This window comes from Cheilinus undulatus, linkage group 14, assembly GCF_018320785.1.
Source record: "Cheilinus undulatus linkage group 14, ASM1832078v1, whole genome shotgun sequence".
Lineage (NCBI taxonomy): Eukaryota > Metazoa > Chordata > Actinopteri > Labriformes > Labridae > Cheilinus > Cheilinus undulatus.
This window is the reverse complement of record NC_054878.1, coordinates 3,981,788-3,994,815: the sequence shown is the minus strand read 5'-3', so window position 1 is coordinate 3,994,815 and position 13,028 is coordinate 3,981,788. Positions and strand designations below refer to the sequence as shown.

General features: G+C 40.2%; 1 non-coding gene and 3 pseudogenes across 1 annotated transcript; 1 reads left to right on the top strand and 3 right to left on the bottom strand.

Annotated features, from left to right (window-relative positions):
• The first annotated feature begins 3,968 nt into the window (after positions 1 to 3,968).
• Positions 3,969 to 4,041, top strand: trnav-aac. Its single transcript has one exon. It is a non-coding gene; the product is annotated as a tRNA-Val (tRNA).
• A 323-nt stretch (positions 4,042 to 4,364) lies between these two features.
• LOC121522044 lies at positions 4,365 to 4,473 on the bottom strand (annotated as a pseudogene).
• Positions 4,474 to 4,677: 204 nt separating this feature from the next.
• On the bottom strand, positions 4,678 to 4,796 carry LOC121522033 (annotated as a pseudogene).
• Positions 4,797 to 4,998: 202 nt separating this feature from the next.
• Positions 4,999 to 5,107, bottom strand: LOC121522050 (annotated as a pseudogene).
• Between the last annotated feature and the right edge of the window lie 7,921 nt (positions 5,108 to 13,028).

Genomic DNA, 13,028 nt, shown 5'->3' with positions numbered 1-13,028 from the left:
TGAGCTGTAAAACACAAATTACGTCAAATATTACAGTACAATTTCATTTAAAGAAATAATGTAGCAATACGACTATCTTTCATTAAATGAAAGACAGTCATACATTAATGGATGCTATGGTTAACTTGTGCCAAGAAATTAATACCTTCATCATGGCCAGTATCCCCCTGAACTTCCAGGGTGTGGGGGGTCTCTGTTGGTGGATCTACAAGTTAAGGATCAAACAGGTAAGGTAGTTGAGCAGTAGCAATAAAAGTGAACTTATGAGTTTTTCAAAGGAAATAAAGAATTGACACACTTACTGTCAGAAAGAAATGAAACTGCTGTCACTTCAGGCTGAGTTGGAGGAATGTTTGAGACTGGCTCTCTGTGTGCTTAAGAAAAAATAGCAAAAAATGTCAACAAAAGCATCTCATTATACAAAGGATTTTATGATGTTATATATATATATATATATATATAGACATGTATCTATTAATCTATCCGTCTATCTATACATGTTTCTGTCTGAACAAAAACAAAATGTCTAGTTTAAAATAGTTGGAATATTGACATGCTAATAATGAGTGATGCACTGGGATTTTTTAAGAACTATATCATACTCTGTCCAAACACACTGGGGTCTTTAATTCCAAGTTGTGGAGCAATGGCAAGCAGCTGAGGAGGAACTGGCAATGGGACCTTCGCTGTAAGTTTGTGAACAAAAGGAAAAGAGTGTGACTTTCATTGTCTTTTTTTAATCTGGATGTCCTTGTTTAAATTAAAAGCAAAACAATATGTTTACCCTTCACAGAAGAAACAGCTGCAGCATGATCCCCAACCTGAGAAGGTCCTGAAATAGTTGCCGCTGGTTTACTCCTGCGAGCTGTAAAGAACAGTTCTTTAATATTTTCTTCACAAATGCAATGCATTTAAGCTAACAATCTGGCATTACCTGTTTTCTATGTTGCCATTTGTATTTAGAGGCTCTAAAAAACCTTTTTGGTTAGATTGTGAACTGCTGTTTATAGGAAGCTTCAAAAACTAATGCTTTAACTTATACAATATGAAAACAGGTAAAGCACAATAACAATGTTTTAATCATAGTACCTGGCTGGTCAAGGATTTGGCATGTTAATATCTAAGCTTGATTTTTACAACAATATGACCATTTGCATGCCAAATCCTCAAATAGCAGTCAAAAAACGCATGCAAAAACAGAAAACACTTACCGTCATCGCCGACAAGTTAGTTCCTTAGGTTAGTGGGAGGGCAAAAGAACACACACATCAGAACATGCCGGAACACGGCCAAAATAACAAACCAATGGAAAGAACACAGTAATGGAAGTCGAATTCTGTTGACAACAGAATCCTTCCTCCACACTGATGAAGAAAACCTGTTGCTTGAGGTGCAGCCAGGACCCTGGGAACTGCTGCTATTGATCCTAGATGCAGAAATGTCATTAGTTTCAACCATGTATAGTAAGAGCAAGTAAAGCAATATGTGAAAGCATTCCTCACTCACATAGACTAGGGTCCAGTTTAGAAGGGGACAGATTTAACATTTCACCCTCAAGGTCCTTATCCTCCTCCATAGCTAGAGGTCCAAACAACATCAATTGAGTTAGAAACATTAAATGAACATATCAGAATCAATATTTGCTTGTTTCTGTGAGCTAACCAAGTGGGCCTGGCGTTGGTGTGGAGGCTGCCGTTGTGCTGGAGGCTGGAGGCTGGAGGTGTCTGGCTGGACTCAGTCCTCTGCTGCTTAAGGAGATACTGCTGGAGGTTGAACATCTTACTGTTCTTGATGCAGCTTCTCCCTAAGATGAAGGTAGCATAGCCATCAGCCCTGCTCTCCCAGATCTGCCTCCAGGTCTCCTTGGCTCGGGCTCCAAAGCCAACCAAGTTGTCCCCCTCTGATGCCACGGGTGGATCGGGCTTTCTAGAGAGGAGGTACGACCTGAGGTCCTCAATCTCCTTGAATTGTTTTGCATACTCAATGAAGGACAACAGGCTGGCTTTACTGAGGCCTTGAGGATGAAAGCTCCCACTTTGCTCCTCCTCATCTACCTTATTGATGAGGTAGATGATGTAGCCCACATCATTCTCCAGGAGCCACTTATAGGACTTGCCCTTGTACTTCCCAAACTGGAGGATGTACTCCCCCATCACCTCCAGCTGGTCGGATACATCCCCTCCTCGCTGGAAAACCAAGGTGAGAGCATTAGTTTTCACCAAATCTGGTTTTTGAGGAGGGGACTTATCCTGAAGAGAGGGCTTGTTTTTTATTTTCATGGCCTCCTCAGATGGGTCCTGGCGTAGGTGGCCTGATGGACCCTTCCTAAAGGCCACTGACTTCTTTCCAGGAAAGAAGGTTACGGTTTGCTTCATCCTGTTCAGTGCACAATAAAATACAAGTCATATTATTTAGTATTAAAAAGTGTGATTAAATAGTTAATTAATCAGTTATTCATGTTTATAATGACTTGTGTTTTTTATCATTGGGTAACAACACTTGATATTACATGCTAGATGGCTGGATAGCTACATAAAATACAATTCTTCATTACTTCAATAGCTAGAATCAGGCTTAAAATAATCACAGACAAGGATATTTGTTCAAACACACACATTAAAGGCAATTACAATCCCCAAATAACACATTATTTATTTATAAGAATAATAATAAATAATAAATAATTACATGGATCTCGTCTGTGTGTATGTGTTGGGGGTCATATTGTTTGGATACATTTATTTACATTTATTTAACTGGGAAAAAACACATTGAGATCAATAATCTCATTCAAAAGATTTTGCTTATCTGTAGGCACATTGTGTTGAAATGAAAAATGCAATAAAGATAAAATTTTATTCAAAATGATCAATACGTCCTTCTGAAAAAAATACACTAAAGCAAAGTTTCCACACCGATAATGTTTGAGCTACTATAGTACGAAGGGTTTCAAATATCGTATAAATCTCAAGTAAAAAAAGTAAAAGAAACAAAGATATATGCTTCTCGACATTGTCAGCAAGAGAGAAAAGGGAAAAATGAATGACCAATAACAAAATAACCTAATATAGCAGGTAAGAGACGTACCAAAGAATGCACGTTACCTATAACGGGCTACTTTGCAATGTTAGCAAAAATAACTCAGATCCTGCTCATTTTTGTCATCAAAACTTAATAACTCAATAAAACATGTAATATTAGCAAAGTAATATTAATAAATTAAGTTTTAAAAAAAAGCCAGACTTACGTTTGATTAGTTCGATTCGTTTTTGACAGTGTCTTGTCAAAAATGGCGATCACTCAACTGGCAAAACAACGGAGGTCTCTGTCCTGCTGCAAATGTTTCTCTGGCTGTCATTCTAACATCACTGTGGTCCTTACCTGTACCAAAAGGGTGAAACAGCGCCCCCAAAACCTCCATAGTGGCCGGAAATATATTACATCCGTAGTGGTAAGAACTACCATAGAGAATGAATGGGAAAAGTTAAGGGAGTTAAGGACTACTATACGCGGTGCCCGCGCGAAAGGTCCCCGGTTCGAAACCGGGCGGAAACACCATCTATGCTCTTGGACTTCATGACTAAACTCTACATGCACTCTGTCAACCCATCACATGACCTGCTTATGGAGATTGGCTTTTGCTTCATGGACTGGGGCTTCATGTGAAAGCAATAGTCAGAGATTAATGATTTCCCTCAACCTCTCCATTTCTAATCTTTTTTTCTGTTTGATCCTCCCTCTCTTGCCCTTTTCTTATTGTCCCAATCTTTTTTGTTTTCATCCTGAAGGAAACTGTTACCTCACTTGTATAGAATCATGCATTGCCTGTCTCGGCTTTGGAGTGGTGTCATTCTTAGTGAATAGTCATTAGCAGGTAGGAAACAGGCCAGTTGGCCAGCATTTGAAGAGAGATCGGTTAAGAAAGTAGCATAAACACCCCTTTCATGGCATCGTGAACATTGTTGTGTGTTTCCGTAGTGTAGTGGTCATCACGTTCGCCTAACACGCGAAAGGTCCCCGGTTCAAAACTGGGCGGAAACAGGCTGCTGAGCCTTTTCATGGGGCATGTCCTTAGGTAAAGGGCATTAAAGGTCAACTAGATAAAATCAAGAGACAGCCAACACTACTGAAGCACTAGACCAGCAGCACCCTCTTCAAGAGACAACTCTGTGTACAAATGCACCATTTCAAGAGCTTCCGGCCTCTGTAGAAAATGTGTTGCGGCTGACGCCCCGATACATTTATCAACTTGGTTGTATTGTTGGAGACCACACTGTTTGGGCATAGGAGACACACTCAAGAAAATATTGGCAATCTGCTGAAGCAGCAGCACCCTCTTCCAGAAGAACATTTGGGGGGAAAAATGCTTACAGCACCTGGTATTCCCAGGCGGTCTCCCATCCAAGTACTAACCAGGTCTAACCCTGCTTAGCTTCCAAGATCAGACGTGCTCAGGGTGGTATGGCCGTAAGCCACAAGTCGCTGTACAAACGCACCATTTCAAGAGCTGCCAGCCTCTGCACAAAATGTGTTGGGGCTGACGCCCCGACACATTTATCAACTTGGCTGTTTTGTTGGAGACCACACTGTTTGGGCATAGGAGACACACTCAAGAAAATACTGGCAATCTGCTGAAGCAGCAGCACCCTCTTCTAGAAGAACATTTGGGGGGAAAAATGCTTATAGCGCTTGGTATTACCAGGCGGTCTCCCATCCAAGTACTAACCAGGCCCAACCGTGCTTAGCTTCTGAGATCAGATGAGATCGGGCGTGCTCAGGGTGGTATGGCCGTAAGCCACAACTTGGTGTACAAACGCACCATTTCAAGATATGCCAGCCTCTGCACAAAATGTGTTGGGGCTTAGGCCCCGACACATTTACCAACTTGGCTGTTGTGTTGGAGACAACACTGTTTGGGCATAGGAGAAAAAATCAAGAAAATATTGGCAATCTGCTGAAGCAGCAGCACCCTTTGAGAGGAACATTTTGGGGGAAAAATGCTTACAGCACCTGGCATTCCCAGGTGGTCTCCCATCCAAGTACTAACCAGGTCCCACCCTGTTTATCATCCAAGATCAGATGTGCTCAGGGTGGTATGGCCGTAAGCCACAAGTCGCCGTACAAACGCACCATTTCAAGAGCTGCCAGCCTCTGCACAAAATGTGTTGGGCCTCACGCCCTGACACATTTATCAAGAGCAAGAGCGTAGGAATGAGTTTAACATTGGGGAGGGGGACATATTGGAAACCTGACAGATCCGTAAATCATTTGAGCAGAAATATGTCATAAATTAACTACACTGCAAAACATTCACAAAATGCTATGTGATTTTTTATGCTTTCTTCTTTTTTCAAACGTTTTGGGAAAAATAGTGCTGTGCACACCTATATAAATGCACGTATAATATCTATATGTATGTATATATGTATGTATGTTTTATGATCTTAAGATGTGGGCAAACCACCCAGAAAAAAACACCTCTCCCTCTTCCTCTTGAACAAAATGGCTGGAGTCTTTAATCAAAGCATAATGATTATGAGCTGTCAAGGTACAACTGAACAAAAAGGTGGCTCATTTTAAAACTAAGCAGGAAAAAAATCCACTTATGTGTCACTATGGAGTAGAATTTCACCATATAAATGTGCAGAACTCTAGTGGGGTGTTCTAGTGCAGCTGATAACCTCATCATAACCTAACCCAAACCCTCCTTATAGTACTGTGGAAATAATGAAATAATTATTGAAATCTGATCTTTAAAAAATCAACTTGACATCAGTCCTCACCTGTTCTCCTTCTGAGTCTATTAAAATCAATAAAATGATTTTTAAACCTTACCTCACACCCTGAAGCTCTATCTGCCTCTCCTGTCTCTTCCCTGAATGTATTACAGTTCTTCACACTATAAAATTGTTTATGTTTAAAAAGTATTAATGGGCTAATACATATTTCACTAATCAATTTAAGACCTCACCTGAGCTTCCTCAGTCTCTCCACATTTCATTGTTTCAACTGCCTCACTACTCTGTACTATCATTCTCCTGATAAGACATTATTGCACATTATAGCTAATATAATGTCATACATGTTGATAAATGGTCTAGTATGATCAGTGGCGCCGGACATGAATGACACCTCTAGGACAAGAGCGCACCTACAAACAGGTGCAGAGAGAGAGAGAGAGAGAGAGACTAATGCTGCAAGTACTGCAGCAAAACTCAGATTAACCACATGCAGCCAGAAAACTGCCCCTAAAAACATCAGACAGCTTTAAGAGCAGCAAAGGGAAGAGCAGCTAGAGTTACAAGAGAAATTCCACCACTTAAAAGTAATAAAAAAGCCAGAAGATGGAAAATTTAGAGAACCGGGCTATGCTACTTGTAGGTCCCACGTTTTATGAACATTGCTGTGCGTTTTCCGCTCTTACTATAGTACCTTCAGATGTTTTAAACTTGCGCCAGCCCATCCCTGGCATAAAATTTTACACCATGTCATAACATAAGAGCAGCTTAAGTCCAGCTGGTGCACAGGGTTTAACTTCAGTCATAACTTCTAACTCTCTTCAGAAATAACCCTAAAATCAGCAGCTGTGCTCGGCTCAGGACAGGATGAGATTATATGTCAACCAACATATCTCCTCTGTTTGAATTCAATACTACGGACACTGCGCCAACACACACGCAAATGGGCCCACAAACACACACACAACTAAATGATGTAGACTGCTACCACAGTTCACAGCACACACACCCACATTAGAAGCTGTGGGACAGCTCACATGACAGAATTCACACACTTCAGGCATCACTGAATGATCTACTGACAGCTTGTTTTAATCTCATAATAAAGCTATAGATGCATCCAAGCATAATTACGAGCAGCGAAAATAAAGAGCTCATGTTAAGACACGGCAGCCAAATCTATAAATAAAACATGGTCTTACCTTAATATAGCAATATGTGACACTTTGACATGGATGAAGCTCCTGGCCAACTAGCGACTGTTGTATATTGGGGTCACTGCCTCCTGTTCATGAGATAGTGCTGCCACCTGTTGGCGACAGCCTGATATGCCCTGTGTGTTTTATGTGGTACCTCACCACTATGTGATTAAAACCAGCCCGGCGGCACGTTGAAGTTTAAGTCTACCTCGAGTCTCTTAATCAGTTGTAACTAGTAGTATAAGTTGTGGAAATACACTTGTAAAGATACAACAGCGACCACAACAGTGGGCGAGTCCAGGCTCGTTTTACAAGCTAGCGGGCTCCTCTCGTATCTATTTTCTTCATGTTTAACTGTTTTTTCCTTCTGCCTGGTTTCAGTGCGCTGTCCTCTACAGCGGTCCGGCAGCGACATCCAGTGGCGGATTGGTGGAACTGCACCCTAGTTTTGACTCCAGCAGAAGCAGGTTTGTGTTTGTGCCTCAACACTTTCAGTCCTAAAATTCACTCTTTCATGTCCCTAGAGTTCCTAACATTTTAAATATCAGATGTTAATGTTCACAACCAACACAATAACAGAAAAATACATTGAGTTAACTCCACATCAGCCGTGATTAAAGAACCACGTTCAACCACAGGCATGGACGAAATTTTGATTTCAGAGGTGGGGGGGGCACAACTGGTTTGAGTACGGGGGTATGGTCAATAGGCCTTATTTACATAAAATTATACCTAATTTTTGAGTAAAAATAAGCTATAATAAGCTACAGTAAGATATAAAAATAAGATTATCATCACTCTAACATTTGTCACAATGCTCAATCTCATGACTAACATATCTTTATTCTTTCAACCTCACCTGTGAGCCTCCAGTCTCTCCTCCTCTACCTCCTCCAGCCTCTCCTCCTCTACCTCCTCCAGCCTCTCTTGCTCTACCTCCTCCTGTATCTTCTTCTGCATTTCTATTATCTGTCACCTGACAAAAAAATATTGATGGATGACATATGAACAGTGGGACAATTTGGGATGCAACAATCATTGATTTTGATGGTATAGTCTGAAGAAAAAACTCAGTTTCTCAATTGTTATGTCTAATTTATTCACAAACAATATGGATGTATAAAATCACATTTGTAATCCAAGGTTTTATTTTATTTGTCCCACAAACTTTCATTGTTAGTGTTTTTAAACAGTGGCTGCCTTTCAAAACACAAATAATACATGAAAAAAAAATCAAAAAGTGTATCTCTTTGGCTTTAAATATACGCTTTTTTAAAATCTCTGTGTTGTTGAGGCTCTACAGTAATAATAATAATAATAATAATAATAATATTTTATTTGTCAGCTCTTTCAATAAAACTCAAAGACACTTTACAAGAATAAAACAATTGCATAATATGAACATATAAATTGCAATACATACGTTTATTAAAAAGGAGATGTGGGCGTTCTCCAGGAATTTAGTTGGGTTTAGAGCGGCAAGGTGTATGGTGTGTGTCTCCGTTAAAAGACACGGATACAGATGTCCAGTTTAGTGGTGGATTTATTTAACTGTGTGTGGTTCTGCAGATAAAGATACAAAACAATACTCAGTACAGCTCACAACATACATAACACACATAACATAACTCTGGATATAAAGGACTGTATTATTGTAAACATGTTATCTCATACGAGGCTCACTGCAGTCACGGAGGGAATTAGCTTATTAGCTGAACATTGAACAGCGTGAGATATCATTGGCCATATTCGCGGCAAACAACACACAATATAACATCCAACTTGGACAATAACACATCATAAACTTACTTCTGGCATTTACGCACAATAAAACCAGGATGCAGGTGAATGTTGGGTAAACATAGGTGAAGGGAAATTCACGAACTATCCACTGCTGCATGAGGAGGAGAAAAAACTAATTTTCCGCAGCTGCGGCATCTCACACACGTGTGGTGTGTTCAACCGCGTCGGAACGCCTATGGTGCGTTCACGAGCGTAGGACAAAGAAAACTCTCCGTAAAACACAATATAACTGAACAGTATTTACTTGAAAACACCTAAACAACATGGACTTTCTAACATTTATCATAAAGTTAAATAATAGAATTTTAAAAAATATATAAGTAATACTATTACTACTACTACTACTACTAACAATAATAATAATAATAATAGGAGGGGAGAGAGTCTGAGTTTCTGGTGGATGAGGGGAAGGAGTTTGTGGTGTAATGTGTTCCTCTGAGTAACTTACACTTTGACTTCTAAAGAAGTCTCTTATATCCAGTTTTCTTTTTTCGACATCTTGCCACCTGGCTGCGCCTAATAACCAAACACACATACACACGCACGCACACAGACACATATTCAGTGTTAATGTAAACGAAACCTCTTATATCAAAATCCGTTTAGCTGACGTGACCCAGGCAGAACAAATGCCCAACATGTTAACAACTTATAGTGGCAAATGAACGTGGACCCCTGGCCAGCTAGCTAAACACCGGTGTGCTCATGTGCTATAGTCCAGGAGCTGTTTACAACCAGATGGAGTGACAGCGGGGACGGCCAATCACACGTTAGCAAGAAACGGCAAAGCCAGTCGATGAGCTTGTGGGCCAGTGGGCGGTCTAAAGGGAAACAGGCTTCAGCTTGAGCGGCCGTTTTCCGCTTGGTCCTAGTGCTCAACCTGTCTCCATTTAATATAGCGTAACATTGTTTTTGGATGGTAAAAACTGCAGGGGACCAAAACTGCCTTTTTAAAAAGTGCAGGGGACATGTCCCCCCCCCCCCCAAATTACGTCCCTGACCACAGGGTCTCTGCTGACCCCTAAAAAGTCTTAAGGGAGATTTTTTAAAAATTAAATGTGTAATTTTGACTCATTAGCTGCTCTTAATTTAAAGCTACACTGTGAGATAAGTCTGAATACTTGATCAAATCCACACTGTCGTGTAAAAACTGAGATTTTTAGTATTAGTATTTAGAGGGAAATCTGGCTTAGAGAAGAACAGAGGGAATATTTGGCATGGTGAACAATGACTTAAAACACTTCAGACAATAAAAAATACAGTTTTTGGGTCATTGATTTCTCTTTGTTGAGGTCTTGAAAAAGTTTTCAACACATTTGGTTTTAAAACTTTGCAGCACTGCAGCTTCTTTCAACCCTGAAATATTTGTCTAATCATACTGGTGATGGAAAAATTCCCCTTTCAAAGATTTGAATCCAGGATGGCAACTGGTGGCCCAGGGGTCGGATATGTCCATTTGTCCATGTTACTGTCATTAAATAAACATTTATTTTTCGGCATTGATATCGTCAAATCAATGTTTGTTTGACAGTGTTAATATCATTCATTCTGGAAGCTGGACTTCTACATTCCAGAAATTTGATCTATTTGATCACAGTATTTTAATAGAACGTCTTAGAGACTGGGTGGGCATCAGGGACACTGCACTTAGCTGGTTTTATTCTTAACTTTTAGAGCGAACCTTCGCAGTCACCATAGGTAGCCACTCCTCCTCTGCCTCTACGCTTACCTGTGGTGTACCACAAGGTTCGGTTTTAGGCCCGATTTTATTTTCTATTTATATGCTGCCCCTTGGTCAAATCATTAAGAATCATAAAGTCTCCTTTCACTGCTACGCAGACGACACACAGATATACCTGCCCCTGAGACCTGAGGACCCGAGAAGCCTAGCTGCTGTCGTAGACTGTCTAAATGATATTAACTGCTGGATGGCACAAAACTTTCTACAACTCAATAACTCAAAAATCTGAAATCATTCTTTTCAATATTCCAAACTCTCCCAATACAATCACAAACAGCCTTTGTCCATTGTCTACAAACATTAAATCAACAGCTCTAAATCTAGGAGTAGAATTTGACTCCAACCTCACCTTCACAGCACACATCAATAAAGTTATCCAGTTATACTTTTTCATTTACGCACAATTGCCAAAATAAAACTAATTCTCCACCAATCAGATATGGAAAAGGTAATCCACGCTCTAATTTTTTCCCGTCTGGACTATTGTAACTCTCTCCTGTCAGGTCTCTGCCAAAAATCCCTCTCTCGCCTTCAACTGGTTCAAAATGCAGCAGCTAGGCTTCTAACCGGTTTTAACAGACGACATCACATCACCCCGATTTTAGCGTCTTTACACTGGCTACCCATTAGTTTTAGAATTTATTTTAAGATTTTACTCATTACTTTTAAAGCACTGAAGGGTCTGGCTCAGGATTATATTATAGAACTTTTATTCCCCTATGTCCCAGCCCGCAGCCTCAGATCCTCAGGTGGGAACCTCCTTGTCGTTCCAAAGTCGAGACTCAAATCTAAGAGGGACAGGGCCTTCTCTATCAGAGCCCCTCGACTTTGGAACGACCTACCCGAGGAGATAAGGCATGCGGAATTATTAACATCTTTTAAATCACTTCTTAAAACTCATTTTTATAGATTGGCTTTTATGTGATGTCATCTTCATCTTCTTCTTATTTAATTTTTATCTTCTCACAGATTTTTACATATTTTAGTTTAATTTCCTCTTAATCTCTCCTTTACTCCCTGTCAACCTAATTTTATTTCCTTACCCCCTGGCTGTTTTTAATTGTTACTGTCTTCCTCACTTTATTGATTTTACATCTTCACTGCTTCCCCCTTTGTTTACCTCTGTTATAATATTTATCAAATTTTACTGCTTTTACAGTTTTAGAGCTTGTTTTACCCTGTTTTAATATCTGTTTTTGCCCTCTTATTTACATTTTACTGTTTCTCTTTTAATTTCTTATGTCTTTAATCTTGGTCCTCTCGGTCTCAGCCTGTGTAGCTGGGTTACTATCGTTTTATGGTACTGACGTCTGTGTCTTGCCTGCATCCTGATGATGTTCATGATGTCATAGTTGTGCAGTATGGTTTCATGTCTGCACTCTGCAGGACGAGTGTCTGTCAACATGAATGCATCATCCTCTTTCTCTTCACTCATGATTTGTGAAAATCATGATGATTTTCACACAGCGCAGCGCATGTTTACTGCATGTTATGTTATAATAACAGTAAAAACAAATGCATTGTGCCACACAAATAACCACCCGTGTGAAACACAGCACGCCGTGCACCACAGCGCAATGTCAAGCTTATACCACGGTATACATGGATACATGACGGATTTAAGCGAAGCCTCGAGGCAGATAGTATGCCGTCTTCTTTTGAAGTTCATGTTGGTTGGCAAACCAGCTCATTTGTGCATTATCGCCAACAACTGGGCTGGAGTGTGGAGCAGAAGTTTGTCAGCAACAAAAAATATTTAATAATAATTTTAAAAATCAGAAAATTTACTGGTTGCACATGCGCAAGTAGATGAAAAATTTTACTCGCACTGTCTCGAATTTTAGGGGCAAAATGCGACCATTTAGGGGCAGTCTGAAGCCCTAAAATTCAAATGAAAACTTGTGTATTTTTACTGTCGGGTGCACCCAGGACGGAGGAACGTGTGTAAAAGAGCGCAGAGGAAGTCCGCTGGTGGTGTGTCTCTTCAGTAAGTTCATTCATAGAGGTGTGCTGTCTTGTGTTCAGTGGAGCTTCTAATGCCCTTGTTTTAACAGATTTCTTCAGTCACTTCCTGCCAATGGTCTTCCATACTCGTATTTGATGATGATTTTTGCGATGCGCATAATCATCAACGAGCCAAACACACACGGATCATGTTTTGAAATAATGTAAAATGGAGTAAAACTTGTCCAAACGTGGGTGTTTTATTTGATCTTAAACGTACTAATGATAAATACTGTCAAAAAGGGCAGAAACAGAAAAATGAAAGCAACAAACTGCAGAACGATCTTTGAGGGTGAGCTGCAGGTGTGAGGAAGGGCCGGTTTTTGGAGGCCCAGGGCAAAGACCAATATGGGGACCCTCCCCGTTTAGCTAAAAGCAATGATAATGAGAGGAACAAAAATAGAAAGCATACCTAAGTTAACAGAGTCACACAACTACAGAAATTGTCCAAATATGAAATATTAAAACCCCCACCCAGACACTGTAATGCATCAGCTTTCTGAAAAGCTTCTCATAGCTCTAAGTCAGCATGTTCTGACATTT